The 17,155-nt window shown below is 40.6% G+C and overlaps 1 protein-coding gene across 7 annotated transcripts in view; it reads right to left on the bottom strand.

Moving 5' to 3' along the window:
* The window catches only part of esrrga (estrogen-related receptor gamma a), a 131,233-nt gene that overhangs the window by 9,189 nt on the left and 104,889 nt on the right, over positions 1 to 17,155 (bottom strand). The gene's annotated exons all lie outside the window — the stretch shown is intronic.

Below are 17,155 nucleotides of genomic sequence, written 5' to 3'. Positions count from 1 at the left end.
AGGTGCTCTTGCTTCCTCCCACATTCAAAAAAGATACATGTTAAGTATTTTCAAGACTCTAAATTGCCCATAGGTGTGAATGTGAGTGTGAGTGGTTGTTTGTGACCACCAATCCAGGGTGTAGTTCATATGAAAATGCCTTTGAATAAAATGAGTTGTACATTAGGGCTGTATAAACGAAAATGAACTACAGCATTGTACAGTGTTGTTTTGAATAAACACTTATAATACCATACAATAACACTTTTCCCCTGGCAAATCACAAGCAATTTATAATTGAAAGTTAAAGGTAAAAGTGGACGGAATCAAAATGTTTTTCTCCTTCCTAACCGCCTCCCTCCCTGCATCCATCCAGGTGTCCAGAGGATTCGTCCACCTCCTCCTCATCTGCTTGCCATCTTCCCTCTCTCCCTCCCTCCCTCCCTCCCTCCCTCCCTCCCTCCCCTGTGCCCAGGGCTGTCCTCTGGGGACAGGTAAGCCTTATCTCCCCCTGACACAACCTGCCTGGATCAATGTTGCCCATCGCTGCTGCACCGCTCAAACATGGTCTTTAATTCCAGCCGTGGCTTCAAATTTCCTCTTTTCTTCAATGACAACCCACTCAATTTGTAATTGCCGATTCACCATGTTGACAAAAGTATTGAGACACCTGGCGATTACACCCCCAGGGAGTGAAAATCCAACCACTTTCAGTTAGAGTTCATCCAATAGCTAACTTTGGGTGAGAGGCGGCATACACCCCGGACTGGGTGCCAGTTAGTCCAAGGGCACATATAAACAAACAACCATTTGAACCTACAGACAATTTGGATTTTTATTTGTGTTGATTGGTCCAATGCAACATTGCACTTTCCTCTCCCTTCCTTCCCTTTTAATGGAACACATGCCCACTCACACCTTCCTCACAGCTGTCCTCACCCCACACACCTGTCCATTCACACCTGTGCCAGAGTGTGTACGAGGTGGCCCATGTGAGCGCACCTGTCAGACTGCACCGCGGCACTCCGCTATGTGTGTGTGCGTGTGGATGTTTTGGATGCACATTCTGCCAGGAGGCGCGCGCAGATGAGAAGGAAGATATTTCCTCAACAACATCTGCTGCCGTGCGCCTCCTCTCGAGACGGGAGAGTGCGTGCCAGTGTGTGTGTTGCACACGTGTGCCTATGTGTGTTCGGGGGCTTCTTATCTCTCAATGTGTTGATGGGTAATAGCAGAGGTCTCGTTATGTCCAGGTTGCAGGCTATTGTTGTTTGAAACATGCTCCAATTCGTTCCATCTACAACTACTGACATATCACGCTCTCTCACACACACATACTGTTGCACACATGTATGCACCCACTTACAGTAAATACACCGGAATGGATATACGCTGATACAGTGAAAGGGGATAGTTTCAGTGCCAAGTGGCATTGTCCTGTACTTATGATATAATCAAACAGGACTCTATAGAGCAGGAGTCAACAACGTGGTGCCTTCAAGGACCATATGAGTAGACTGCAGGCCTGTTCTAAAAATAGCTCATCAGTGATGGAACTTTGTGATTTTCTAGGAATGTTGTAGAAGTGATCATGTGAAAATGAGACAACTGGCGGAGATTTATACAAAAAAATGGTGCACCAAAAAAAAAAAAAACCTTGTATTATTAATGATGGCAGCACAGAATGTCCCTGGAGTGAATGAGATTATGTTCTCTTATTTTGCAAATCAATGACGTCATTGATCGATCTGCGGATTATGACATTATAACTGATGAGCGATTTTGCATTAAATGCAAAATAGATGTCGATCTGATCCGGCTGATGAGATCTGTGTAAAGCGTACTAAAGATATTACTATATTACACATGATAATGATTGATGATGATGATGATGATTATTATTACCATGAAAACCTGATGGGCTAGAGAAAAAACAAAGGCAGATTTGGAATCAGTGCAAAAAAATACATTTTGAAAAGTTAAATTGCATCTATGATTAAATGAATGTTGACGCAGCATATCAACACAGAGAAAGGGCAACCTTTTTAGCATAAAATAACTTATTCTAACCTCCAGGATTCCGCACTGTACCGTGGCCACTGACAGGCCAAAGGATATTTTTTTTTCCCTTTGGCCCCATTTTAAATCCATCTACGTTGCTACTAGCCTCATCCTCGCCAATGCTAAGCTAGTTCGTCTCTTAGGTCCGGCATCCAAGTTTTAAAACTCTCTTTCATTTGTTGCTAGCACAGAGTTAGCCAGCCAACATCCGAGGCGTTAGCTGTCCAAATATTCCCAGAACTATTTCCAGGTGTCAGCGTGCATGTATGTAGCGTTTACACATGTGTACTCCCCATGTAGCTAGGGCAAACATAAGGAGACGGCACGTGCCATCCAAGCATTCCTCACTCGTGACGATATGTTGTTTTCTGACAGATAATTCGGATTCATCTTTCGTTTTTAATGGCCGATTCGCTACTCAATTCGACCCTCCACCGATTCGAGCACAAGTGTTTCCTAGTGGAAAAGACACATCACACAAACACACTCTGCTGTCAACACATGTCCCTTCTGATTCCATCTGATATGCACAAATGCACACTTACTCAGGTATAAAGAGAAACACCAATAATTAAAAGCCTCACGATTAATTTATCAAGGCCAAGTGCAGCGTTTCTTCTCAAAGTGCATCAATGATTTTTATCTGGTAAAGGCACTTCCTGCGCTTGTTCCTGTGCAACAATACACGTGCTGGTGAGAATGTGCATAACGTGTTGTCTCATCAGCATGTTTTCAATCTGTGGGCAAGGTACGTTGTACACTGTGTGTGTGTCTATTCTGGTGTGCAAATGTGAGCTCAACGCGAGAGCCCCTCCCCTCCTCCTCAGTCCTCTCCTCGCTAGCCTGTCTGCGCCGTTCAGCCATCCAATGCCTCTTATCTGTCTGATTAATAGGTGGCCAGCTTCAGGACAAATTAATTAACAGATAACGCCATCTCGCAACCCCCCTCGCCCCTCCGTTCCTCATCCCCCCCCCCGCCTCCTTCTCATGAAGCGATCGATACGGCAGAAGAAAAGAAACATCAATGGGAATTTAGTGCTGATGATGGAGAGAGAGAGAGCAATATTGATGGAGCGAGAGCACTGGGATGAGTGAGGGAAGAGAAAGTAAAACTAGGGGGGAGGCAGGCTGGATGAAAGGTGGACAACCTTTTCTTTTCATACCTGTGACTTCACTGGACAAAAGGGGCTTCCTTATTTGACTCAAATTAAATTTGCTTTCTGCTCATTGTTGATAAGGCATCTCGTGCTGTGTCCTTTGCAATGATTTTAAAGCCTGCTTATGTTATATGTTGACTTGGCAACAAAATGTGTCAAAATTCCACTACTCAACAACCACCGGATACTTGGAGGAAAAAAAAAAAAAAAAAACATATATATGTATATATATATATATATATATATATATATATATATATATATATATATATATATATATATATATATATATATATATATATATATATATATATATATATATATATATTTTTACAATTTAGTGAAGTTAAAATTTTTAAAAAACAATCGACAATACAATAACATTTTAACATTTTTGTTTTCTCTACAAATGTAATAACAAACAATACGTTTATTTTTGCGATTGCAAAAAATATGACTGCATCATATGTTTATAATATTTTGCTCTCATACGAGTGAAATATGGTAAACAAAATATGAAAAATTCTTTTTTAAAGTTGGTCCAGCTACGACGGCGAAAAGAGTGAGTGTCCATGTGTGTGTACTGTACGTGCGTGTGTGTGCATGTGTGTGACGGGGTGACAGAAAGAGGCTGAAGTGCAGTCACGCAGACTTAACCTCCACCACTCGCTCTGACAGGCTCTTTTCTTTCTTCCTCCTCTCTCTCCTCTATCAAATACAATCACACACATACACAAACGCGCAAAGAAAAACACACAAACACAAGTAGATTCCCCAGCCAGCCTGCGGCCTGTTTGTCTGCCAAATGAGTCCTGACTGCACGTTTACACCCGAGACCGCACAACAGCCTGGCACACACACACACACACACACACACACGTATACTCCCCCCCCCACACACAGGATAGCCCTCTCTCATGCCCCAGTTGCCACACAAATTCACCAACATTTGTTTTCTTGTGGTTTCAGGGCAAATGAGAACCAGTGAGGACCGCGTGTGATGCTTCTAAGTACCTGTGTGTGTTCTCTTGTGCGGCATGTGTTAGTGTGTGTGCTTGAGTGATGTTGTGTGCGCGCATTTGTGCATGGCCAATAGCTGGTGCGTCCAAGAAGGCGATGGTGTGAGCGTGCAGTAATGTGACAGGTGTGAAAACAGGCTGCAGTGGTGATCTGGTCACAATTATTAACACATGACTTACTGTCACCAAATTTGACACTTGGAGGACATTTGAATGCATTTGTAGAACCGTGGAGAAACTAGAAAGATTCAGTATCAATCAATAGTTTATTTATCCAAAACTTGAATGTCACACAGTGGAGCACAGACTTTCATCAAGATTGACGTGAAGACAAAAATATGTTGGGTATTTGTTTGTACGTTAGTAGGCCACTTTCTGGTTTACAGAGGATGACATCAGATTCGATATGGCTATGGGACTGTACGATGTTTCATTCTAAAACTTGGTTGGATTGCAACAGAAATGAGAAAAAGAGAAGCACAGGTTTACATAAGAGGATGGGCCGCACCAATTAAATTCTGATGCTATGGGACTAAGTAAAATAGCACTCTACAGTATTGTACTTTGTAAAAGAATTAAAGAGTGCGTCAGAATGTCATGCTTCAGTGCTCATTCATGTTGTAGTCCTTCTGGTGTGTATGACTTGGCCACTAGGGGCAGTATAATACAGACATACAGCAAATATCGCGGCGTCGGGCCGGAACTGCCCATGTCACCATTTGGTAAATGTAATTATTTTTCACAAATTTACACTAGTCAGTCCACACGTGTGGGTGTTATTTTGCGAAATTATTGACAAATCTAAAGTGTTGAAAGTGGCTTGCTCTCTTTGCCGATGCAATGTTAATAATGGTTGAACAAACATTCTGTTTTTGTTCAACCATTGCCGTACGAAGATTACTCCAGACGTGAGTGACACGAATGACAGCTTCACAACTAAGTGACACAGTGAGTAGTGTAATATTAGGTTTTTTCCTCGGAGGATAACGGATATATGCCTGAGTATTGTTATATTTTTTGTTTACATGTGTTGCTGCACAGCAATATTGATGCTAGTTTTGTTAGCCTGTCTACGGCGTTTCTTTCTCGTTTTTTTTTAGTCTGTGTTTACATTAAGCTAGCAGACTTGCATAAGTTATGTGCGTTGGTTGAATACACAATATTGTAATTGTCTATGTTTTATGTTTAAACCTCTGCAGGTAATAGACATATACAGGTTGGCCTCTTTTAAAAATGGCTAAATCTGCTGCTTGTTGTGAAGTTCGCTGCCACCATTTAATGCTCGTAACAACTATTTGATGACAACTCAAAACAACCCCCCCCAAAAAATCAGGCGATTTTTAGCTCTTATTTTGAAAAAGTTTAGCGTCGGAACACTAGTAAGTCTAGCTTCATACTAATGGCTGTGAAAATAGTCCCTTCGCTTTTAATTTAAGCCGGAGTAATAAATGGACAATTTTTGTCATATCATAATATTAACTTTAATCTTACATGCCTGGTTTATGAACGCATCTAAAATATACTGTACATAGCTCCTTGCATAGATGCAGCCATTTTTATTTTAAATCTTTTATTTCTTACAGCTTGTTGTAAAATGGAGGTTCTGCTATAATAAAGAGACATTGCAGTTCCTAGTTTCCATGTGAACAAAAATAGGTAACAAATATTCATAAGTATATAAAGACATCGTGCCTTGGAGCACCTTCTCTGTGCTAACAATGACACTGAGCTCGGTCCTATTAGAGTGCAGCCTGAGGATACAATAACACAAAAGTCCATCAGACTGTCTGAACAATGAAGCAGTGGAGATTCACACAGTTATCGGCATCCTAGGAATGCGCTTCACACGTTGTCAGACAATCCAACCAAAGGGAATTCACATGAAGCACTGTAAGGGTAAACAGGCCAAAATAAGAGCAGTGCTTCAATAGTTCAGTCAAGAAGTGCTACAGCTAAAGTGGCGTGAATATTCCCCACAATTTAGTAGAAATTTGGACAAAATGTAACCGATATTATGGAACAGTAAAAATCTGCCAACGAGAAGTTGTCAGTTCAAAGAATTATCGCCGGCCATCTGCCATCTGCACACCATCAGCAACTTGGATGCATTAAATCCAACTTTATCCATCCATCCATTGTCTATACCGCTTATCCTCACAAGCAGTAAGCGGGGGACACCCCAAATTGGTTGCAAGCCAATCGCAGGGCACACATAGATAAACAAACATCCGCACTCACAATCACACCTAGGGGCAATTTAGAGTGTCCAATCAACTTACCATGCATGTTTTTTTGGAATGTGGGAGGAAACCGGAGTACCCGGGGAAAACCCACGCAGGCACGGGGGGAACATGCAAACTCCACACAGGATCGAACTCAGAACCTCTGAACTGTGAGGCGGACATGCTAACCAGTCGCCCAGCGTGCCGCCCATCCAACTTTATATTCACTACAAATATTTTGCAATATGTAAAATGAAAAAAAACAGGTACTATTACATCAAGTGGGGACACCAAGAACAAATCAAAATTCTTAATCATTGTTATGATGGTGTGTATCTAAGAAGGGTAGAGTTTGAATGTGCCTCCTCATGTCGGCACCGTGATCTGAGTCCATGGGTTGTGTTCCGCAGGGCACAGTTTAAAGTCCACTAGCACACTGCGATAGAGATTGTATTAAGACTTGTGAAGTTCCCAACAGTCGGCAGCAAATTGTCACCCTGCATGCGTGTGCATGTCTGCATGCGCGCAATGTTGCACTGCTACACTTCGCTTTCTCTCATGTTAGTTGTTTCATGTTTTTGTGTTGACATTTTCTTTAGCGACTTATTGTTGTATGCTGTGCAAAGAAAGCTGGTTCTCCCTTAGTGCTCAGTTATTTCAGGGTGTGTGCATTTGTGTGTGTGTACCTCAAACTGTTACCATAAGGCCAGACGCCGGCCCAAATGAACACAGACCCCCTGTGATCGCTTTGGCCATGACCAAACAAACAAAGTACACACACACACATACGACTCGCCAGCTGACCCAATTATACAGAGATGCGCAACGAGATGGAAACAAATCTTCCCAGAGAACCAGTTAATTTAGAGGGGTGTAAGTAACACACACACACAAAGCCACACATTCACACATGCACACGGCCCTCACCTTATACAGCACGTAATGCGAGCCAACAAGATGATTCTATTCTATATAGTCAAAATGAAATTTTTATGTCATTACTGCAAAGGGGAGCTGCGATCGCTTGGAGACGGGAAGACGGGAATGTGCAAGGCCAGCCAGGCACCACTGCACTACGATAGGTAAGGTAGGACAAAAGGGTTAGGTGGGCGCGTTGGGGCGAGTCCCAGCGTAATCGAAGGAAGAATCGACAGGATAATCGATTCCAAAATGATTTGTTTGTGACGGCCTTAGATTTCAACAAAACATTCACATTTGTTTGCCTGTACAGTTAATAAATAAAAGTGAGAGGTAAAAAGATCTACTCTGATGATCAAAAGACTTTTGGAGGAAGATTGAGAGAAAAGTGACACCGCATCCGTCACTTTTACTGCTTAGGAACACATTAATTATGTACATAATCACCTTCACCACCTCTCACATTGTTGGCTAAAATATCTTTTCTCCATTTCTTTCGTCTCCCAAGCCCCTCCACCGCCTCTCTTTGGGCCGCACCCCCACTTTCTGCGTGTGTGCGGCCTCAGGGAGAGTGGAGCAGTCATAGGGCTGCGCTCGCCTCTAATCAGTGTGAACAGCCAGCTAATTACCAAACCCTCAGCCCTGGCTGACTGTTAATTGCATACATTAGACACCATCAGCAGCACTGACAGATTAACACTTAAAATCTTCCCATTGCTTTAGTGGATATGAGTGTGTGTGAAACAGAGGAGGGGGGGGTGCACGCGCGTGTGTGTCAAGAGCGCTGCCTCTGTGGTTGCGCCTGCTCATATTTAATACTTAATTAGAGCCAAACTGGAGACGCGGCCACACCGAGGTGGCTGTGGGGTGTCGGTGCGCCCGGGTCGCCGCGGAGGGGGCAGCGTGGATGGTCGGGGGCGAGCCCGGGGTCTCTGTGGAGACGCCAGATGGAGTGACATTAAGAGCGTTGCAGTAGAGCCATTTCAAATAATAAAATATCAATATTTACATTTTAATTACCCACTTCCAGCTCCACCAGGGCTATGTCAAATAATGTGTGCGAATGCGCATGCATGTGCCACTCGGGTCTTCTTAACTCTGTACAGAGTCGCGAGCCTCGTCTAACTGACAATCATCCACTCTGCTCGAGAATGAACAGACTAAAGACACTTTTTTTTCATCTTTGCTTCTTTTTCCATCCTCCTTTCACTCCTGCATGCTGCTCTTCCCTTCATGATTCAATGCTGATGCAGGCAGGAATGACCACCGTGTGTGTGTTAGCTTAGATGCGTTAAGTCTCTGTGGGTCTCACACACACTGACACTGCTGACAGACAGTTTTGCAGAAAAAAAGGAGAGCAGGAAACTGAAAAATGTAATTAGGTCTCCAGAATAAAGAAGACATAGTATAGAAAAGAAATGGATTGTAAAAAAAAGATATATACAGTAAATAAAAAGAGCTGGACTTAGGGTTAAACCCCAAAAGAATCATACTCGGGCCTCATTTTGAGTTACAGCGGATTTTTATGTGTTCTGTCTTTGAGTTGAAATGACACAATGAAGACTGAAGCACAATGCTTTTCAAGTATTCATACACTTTCTTAATACAATTTTCTAAAGTTACAGTTGATTATATTATTTTTATGTTGCAAATAATTATGTTTACTCCTGAAATTGTCATATAAAACTAGGGATAGTAGTCGGAACATGGAAATTATGAATATTTTCTATGATCTCAGCATAATTTCTTTCGTCGTTACTCGCTAAAAAATGTCATTGAATAATATGTTTTGCAGGCGACGGGCTGAAACCTCCTGTCGCAATTTGATCAAATTCAATATTTTTTCCAAATATCTATCTTGGTCAGTCCACATATGTGGGGATTATTTTTACAATTTTTTGCCCTATCTAAAGTGTTGGAAATGGCTTGTGCTCTTTGACGATACAATGTTAATGGTTGAACAATTATGTATGTTTTTTGGGGTCTCCTGAAATCTGATCATTTTGAAGGTAAAAGAATTCCACCTGACGCCAGGGATATGAACTTCAAGTCAAAACAGTGGCCTCTTTAATAATTATTTTGACAATCACATTTTTTTGCACCTGAGCCCGAGTTGAACTACTTGATTTTGAGTATTAGCCAATATCGACTCACAAAAGAATTCACGCTTGTTAGACCTCTACTTGAAGGTAAGTTATTTAAGCATGTCACATTTGCTAACCTAACGCTGTTTAATTTCTTTGACAATGCTGTTTGGTAACCCTGTAAATAATGCCAGGCTTTGCAGACGTAGCTTGTAGTGTCTTTTTAATTTGGCCTGACTCTTGGCCATGTAAACAAAATGTTTCCATACCTCACTCTGTGCCTCTTTTTCTATAACAAACTGTGAATGCGGGCCTTGGGGACAAGGACACCGCCCACTATAGAATGCACTTCAGAAAAAAAGATGATTATTTTTCAGCCGATACCAATCACCCGCTAATGATGTGCTCGGCCCCAATTTTGATCAGCGATCGTATCGAGGCAACTCTAAGTTTGTCTTAAGTGTACATGCAACGTGAATGAGGAAAGACTGCTGTATCTCAAAGACTGATCGTCTCGCTCTCTGATCTTCAACAGCAGGAATTGTCTCACATCAAATATTGGGTAATAACTATAATCATAACTGTTGTTTGTTGATTCAATACAATTACTGGAAGAATTCCACAAAGATTCTTTCAAACCAGAGATGAGGCGTCCGAGAGGATTTGATATCAGGCAGAGGTTTTAGAGCGACTCAGCTATCTATGAATCAATCTGATCTGTAATGAATTTACATTTCCCAGTTTGTTCAATTAACAGTGTTGTGGCTGTCTATTGATCGCTTGCTGGATTACCTGCCCGGAACAATTTCCTGTAATAACGTATTTTTCTGAAGAGGCCAAATCCCACAAGTATCAGAAAAAATATTTGACAGGCCCATTATGTATTTTCAGTCCTGATATTTGATTTAACTCTCATGCTGTCTCAGTTTGTCTTGAGTTGGATAGAAATGGATGGATGGACAGATTTGAAAACAAGAAAAGTAAACAAGATATTTAGGTACGTTCCACTTTCTGCAATCAATGAAATTTGAGAGTTACATTATGCATACATTATATGAGGATGTGTTCACCTCACATGTGATGGAATTCTTTCATGTAAATATTAGATAGTGAATGGTATGGAAAATTACCTAAACAGCTGTATATGGCAACGCAGCCGAATTCAGAAATAAAATATCTGATTTGATGGCCAGTCAAGTCACGTCAAATTTATTTCTACAGCCTGAATGACAGAAAGGGCTCAAAAGGCTTCACATGCCCATAATTCTGGCCTTAATTGAGTTCGGCAGTTTTGTTTGTCGTGAAATTTGTCTTATTAATTTCTGAAATAAAATGAAATTTGCATTTGTAATTACAGAACATGTAATTGGTCAACCCATTTTGGATGTGTGAATACATTTTTTGGGTTATAAAAACCAAATTCCAATGGCCTCCGCTCTACTGGTGTGGTGTCCATGTATGAATTTATGAGGTCGTGTTGATTCTATCTTCCTAATCCCCTTTAGTTTCCCACAGAGCCACAAGCAGACAAACTCCACAGGGATTAATTTAGCATTCACAGATTAGAGATATGATATCCAATATCATCATCATCATCATCATCATCATCATTCAGGACAAGCATGGAAGAGGAAATTCTCCACAAGGGAGGATTGAAGACAGACAAAATGAGGGAAGGGATGAAAACCGATGCACGTGGAGCTTTCTAAGCGCCCCGTAATGTCCTAGCTTGGAGACAAGAACATTAGGATCTCATTCCACATCCTCATCTGGGCCTGAAAAAAAAAAGCCCCGGCTGAAAATCTTAATTAATTGTCCAATAGTGCTGCAGGGTCATTATGCATTGCAATAAAGAAGCGTGTAATTATGAGATTTAACAGCCATTACCACGGCCAGGAACTCATATGTCATCATCAGCAAGCAAGCCAATGCTTTGCTTCGGCTGAGTGTGTAGCTTGATGGACAGCACACAGACACACATGCATACACACACTCATGTATGGATTCATTATGTTGGCATGTCATGTTGGGATAAACATGTCCGCTCCCAAAGAGAATACATGAACACAACTTGACAAACAAAAGTAAAATGACACACACGGCGCACCCTCGCACTGGCTGCCGCCATCCGTTTGGGGAAGACAATGAGGCACACAGCTGTGATAGCAGGCTCCAGATGAAACATCCCATCAGCATGCTTATAAGGTGTGCTCAGATCGAACACAAAGAAAATGTAGAAGGTTTATGGTGCATTATTGTCGTAAATTAGAGCGCTGGAGTGTGGCCGGGTGCATTTATGGGCGCTCGCTGGAGCCTCGCCAGCCAGCGTGCAATGCTAATGTGAGGACCAATGATTCTGACCTGGCTGGACCTCACAAAACACATTCTGGGTTGTTCTATACGGTGAAACGTTTACTAAAGAAGGCCATTTTCACTTTTTTCCCCCCACTTTGTCACACATGTTAACACAGTGTACGTTGATTCAATTTAATATCGCAAAGACTACTGAGGTGATTGCCACAAAATTTTGTCGCATATGGGCAGCTGAAAAAAAAAAAAAAATCTATGAAATTTTGGGATCCCAATAATACAAGAAATCATTTTTGAATAAGCAGGTTTTTTTCACATTTGGATTAAATTCTCAATAAATGATACACAATCTTAATGACAACATTTATAGATATACAAGAGATAGGTGTCTAAGGCTGAACCCTTGATCAAATTCAAATCAACATCGCAATGTAGCAGCATGCAAATCGCAAAGGCTGCAATTTGGAAAAAAACATTTGTGCTTCATATACATATGTATTTTATTTACTCATTTATATAGTGTCTAGACAAGCTCAGTGCTTAAGAATTGCAATCTACATGTTTACATGTCCTTGTTTCATGATGCATGAACAGTGGTCAAACCACAGATTTGTTGCATTATTTTTGCAAAAAGTGTTTATGCCACATTTGGTAGGTAGAATTTTGTGAAGATGCTGTTTTGAATGCTTAAAAGACTGGAGAGTTAACAACTCTCATTGAAGTAGATGAACGACGATGTCTTTCATATTAATTCATTGTTCGTGTGACTTTATTTTACCATACACCTAACTTATAAAACCAAAACATTTGTACACAATAAATCTGATACTGTCACGATATTGGGTTAAATAAATTGCAAATAGATTATTGATTGAAATCATTCAGGGTCTAAAGGTGTACAGTTTGCCTGATAAAAAAGTCCCATTTTAGTTAGTCTGCTGTCTGATAGAACGCTTTGTATCCCCACATCATGATAATTGACTGTTCTTCTGTTCAAAGAATGTAGCTGAACAAGCGATATTTTGGAAAACAATTTTGCTCACTGGCTGCCAGAATTGTCCTTCACAACACTTCAATGCTCTGTAAACAACTCATCTTAAAGACAAGTAAACCAATCACCATTACTTTGTTTTAATAAACCGAGTAGCCTTAACAGGACTGATATTTTTGGTGGTGACGTTTTTGGTTTGCTTTTGTGAAAAATGTTGGAAATGCAAATGTGCCGTACTGAACACTGCTGTCATCAGACAGTGGTGATAAGCAATAATGGCGACAATAATTGGTCAACTGAATGATCGCAACTAACACTACCATTATGGAGACACGCACGTTTACAATTATCCAAATTGTTGCCTATCAACAGCTGTGTCTGCAAGAGGTACATATTGTGTTTGTGCCTCTATGATATTTAGATGATTGCCCTCAATGTGTGTGTTGTTGTATGTGCACAAGCCATACGTCGTCCTCAGCTGCTGACAGGCATTCTCTAATCCCATTTTACTACCTGCTTATCCCCTGATGGAATGGATGAATCCTCCAGACTGTTATTTAAGAACAATGGATGGAAAATAGGGGAGAGGGGATGCGACAAGGCAAAGAGAAAGAATATGAACGAGGAGGTGGAGGAGACAAAAGGATGCAGGGGTAAACATTGAGGAAAAGTAAACAGACAAAGGGAAAGAAAAGGAGGGAGGGAAGAACTATTTCATGGCTGTCTGTGAACTTTGCATGAACCGACTAAAATAATGTGATGTCATGACAACCCCTTCCCTTCTTCCACCACATTTGCCGCATGCATAGGTGAGCATTATACTTCGGTGTGAACTTTTATATGGGTGTGTGTTTGTGCTTGGGTGTGTTCATGTGCACGCCGGCAGCAGACAGAATAGGATGAGGATTATTTGAAATGGAGTTTGGCCCGTGCGTAATTATGATCATCTATCTTTATACCCCCCGCCATCATATCATATCAAATCACATCACATCTTCTATCTCTCCCTCGCACACACACACACACGCACGCACACATATCAAAACAAATTGAAAGTAGTAAAAGCTGACTGTTTGCAAGTGACAACTTGGATGATGATGATGGGCTCGGATGCTGATTTATTTGTCACTACTCATCTCATGTCACATATTATATTGTGAAACTGTAAACGCTGCGCATGTTTGTATGTGTACGTATACAGCTCCACACTGGATATGTGACAGACATTATTCGATGCAGATTAGCCTCTATGCTCACATTGTAGGCTTGGTCTCGGAAGGCTGACAGATAAATGGATTTGATTTGCTAATGTAATCAAGATAAAACAGCAATGGGCTGTTGAGTGCAAATCTTCAGTATTGGTTTTTACACATTTACTGACAGTGCTTCCTGACTTTTAAAAACTAAAACCTCAATTACTCTCAGTGCTTTTAATGGGAACCCAGCTCATCACTCCAACTCTACAACTTAGAGGTGTGTAGAATATGCTATGTATGTATGTAGACGGTATAAATTTAGCCGATGGTAGGGTAGTACGGTAGTTTGGACTCTTCCAATCAATTGTGATAAAGACTTGTTGATGCAGTAATTGTATCGGCCTCAGAATGAAAATGGCTTCAACTAAGTCTGGCCATGGAGCTTTTTTTTTTTTTTTTTTTTTTTTTTTTTAAATGGCACCAATCGATTTAAAAAAATGGCACCGATTTAAAAAAAAGTGTGTCCAGATCGAACAGTCACCTATTCTCCAAGCTTTGCCTGACCTACCGGGCGAATGCTAGATGCTAAGCTAACTTGAGCCGCACCAGCTAAGAGCTGTGGCTGTCTAGCTAGCTTAGCTAAACTTGGCCCGGAGCCGCTTCTCTCACCCATTAATTCTTGCCTTTATGGCAGCAAATAAGCTTCACTTTTGACAAGAATCATTATCAGTAAAAGTACACGAGGAGTAGCTGCATGTGACACACCGAGCAATAAGAGGGAACGAGAAGATGGAGAAGCCATGCTAGCAGCTAGGCTACCTTGAAATGAAGCGAAACACCAGGATAAGTGCTTACATTGGTAACAGAAGTTTAGCTGCAAATTTATTACAGCGGAGAGTAAACAGCTATGAGTGTCTGAGGAACAAATAATCAACAGCTACACGGTAGGCACACGCATCAGAAAACCGGAAATTAATATTTATAACATCAGCAATGCTATTTATGTTTGTTTCAACTATTTTGCACTATAAAGTAGTAGCGTTTTGAGAGCTGCGCAATACATGTTTTTGAACATACATTATACTTATTTCTAATTTCAAATCAATTTGGCTTCACCAAGGAACTATAGAACCCATTCAACATACTTGAATTATAATTTTCCCAATAAAGTTGATGTTGTCGTATATACTGTTAATGCCAATGCATTTATTTATACCATGATATGAATTTTAGGCTACATCGGCCAGTCCTGCTACAACTGTTCAGGTGACTTCTGAGTGGTTTTCAGTGTTAAAAGTTACTCTAACCTGGCGCGACACATGTGAATACAGTCATTGTGGCAGTTGGTAGCATGTGTGAAACTAAGAGTCATGTGTGCATATGCGTGTCCGTGTGATGTGTCAGCTCACACTGCTGCAAAGATGTTAAAGGTGTGTCACCAGCAACGTGTGACCTGATGAAGGTAAGTGTCACTGTGATTCCACCTGTATGTGTGTGTGTGTGTGTGTGTGTGTTATGGAAGCTTGTCCCTTCATTAGACACACAAGAGAGACAGACTGGCCCTTGGTCATCTTTTCACCTTGTCTAAAAGTAGTCACACGTTTCTGTACATGCATTGCAGTAGTACAAACTAACTGCAAGCTATAATTAACGCTTTCTAATAACACTGGTCAACAGCAAATCTTAATCAGAGATGGTTTTAAGTGTTCCTAAATGTATTTTTGACGCTGATTAAAAAAAAAAGTATTTACTTTTTCCTGGCACATCAGGTTTTTGAGCTATTATTATTTCATTTTTTTAAGTTTGACCTAAGGCATGGTGGTCGATTGGTAGCACGTCCACCTCAGTGCAGAGGTTGTGGGTTTGATTCCGGGCCCTGACCTTCCTGTATGGAGTTTGAGTGTGGGTTTTCTCTGGGTACTCTAGTTTCCTCCCATATTCCAAAAACATGCATGGTAGGTTGATGGAATGTCCTAAATTGTCCCGAGGTGTGATTCTGAGTGTGAATGGTTGTTTGTCTGTGTGTGCCCTGCGATTGGTTGGCAACCAGTTCAGGGTGTACCCCGCCTACTGCCCGAAGACAGCTGGGATAGACTCCAGCACGCCTGCGACCCTCGTGAAGATAAGCAGCTCGGATAATTGATGGATGTTTGATCTATAAAAGCTTGCACAAAACTATAACTTAACTGTAATTTATAGCTATGACAATTCAGAAAAAAAATCCACCTGTTGCTCATAGTCACCCTTAGTTCATAAATATATTTTACTTTATACTTTATTACATTTTTTTAAATTTATTATTGTCATTATATAACTATTATTATGATGAAAACATGATGTGTTGGAGGCAAATCGAGGGCAGAATCGGAATCACCACAAAAAAGCATCTATAAATGTTTACTTGCATTAAAAAAACATTTAAAAATGTGTTGACCAGACTAATCAATATGACATCTTTGTAATGTCTGATTTTGAGTCTTGCATGCAATCGAAATACATTGTGCAGGTATATGCACGTAATTTATAGCTAGTGAGTACATGTAGGATAATGCATTTAAAAAACAGATGCTACCACAAATTAAACATTAAAGGAGATACTAAAAAGTGTATAACAATGGAAGGAAAAAAGAACATGCCTTCTATCCTTTGTTTTCTCATATTGATGACGTTCTTCAATACCTGCAAGCTTTAACCCGATAAAGCAAGCCCCACTTAATCCAAACATAAAGATCAGATATCAAATATTCTCACGTTAATTTGATTTCACCAATATTTGTTTTCATCTGCAAACAGGCACGTGTTTGTTTATGTGGGCCGCAATAAGAAAGCGTCTGCGGAAAACGGGATGTCTCCAATGCAAAGATAAGATGAACCACAAAAGGCGTCCATGCAAATAGACACACACGCACGCATTTGGAACTGAGGCGCCGGCCCCTAAACGTGTTGCGTGAAAATCAACAGCAAATGGAGGCACATCCATGGTGATAAGCAGAGCAGAGATGAAATACAATTTGAAATCCTAATATGATATATTAAGACAAATTTGATTGAATATGAGAAACAATCCTTTTTTCATTTCAGTATCTAAGATATTGCAACTGGTAAATTATTATGTATACATAAAAGCATATATATATATATATATATATATATATATTGATTGACATGGTGAATATACACGAAATAAGAGCGTAGAAATACAGTAGTGTACGTGGTGT

The sequence above is a fragment of the Filicampus tigris genome, chromosome 3 (assembly GCF_054856515.1).
Source record: "Filicampus tigris isolate MCC_2025a chromosome 3, RoL_Ftig_1.0, whole genome shotgun sequence".
NCBI lineage: Eukaryota > Metazoa > Chordata > Actinopteri > Syngnathiformes > Syngnathidae > Filicampus > Filicampus tigris.
This window is presented reverse-complemented; position numbering and strand designations above follow the sequence as displayed.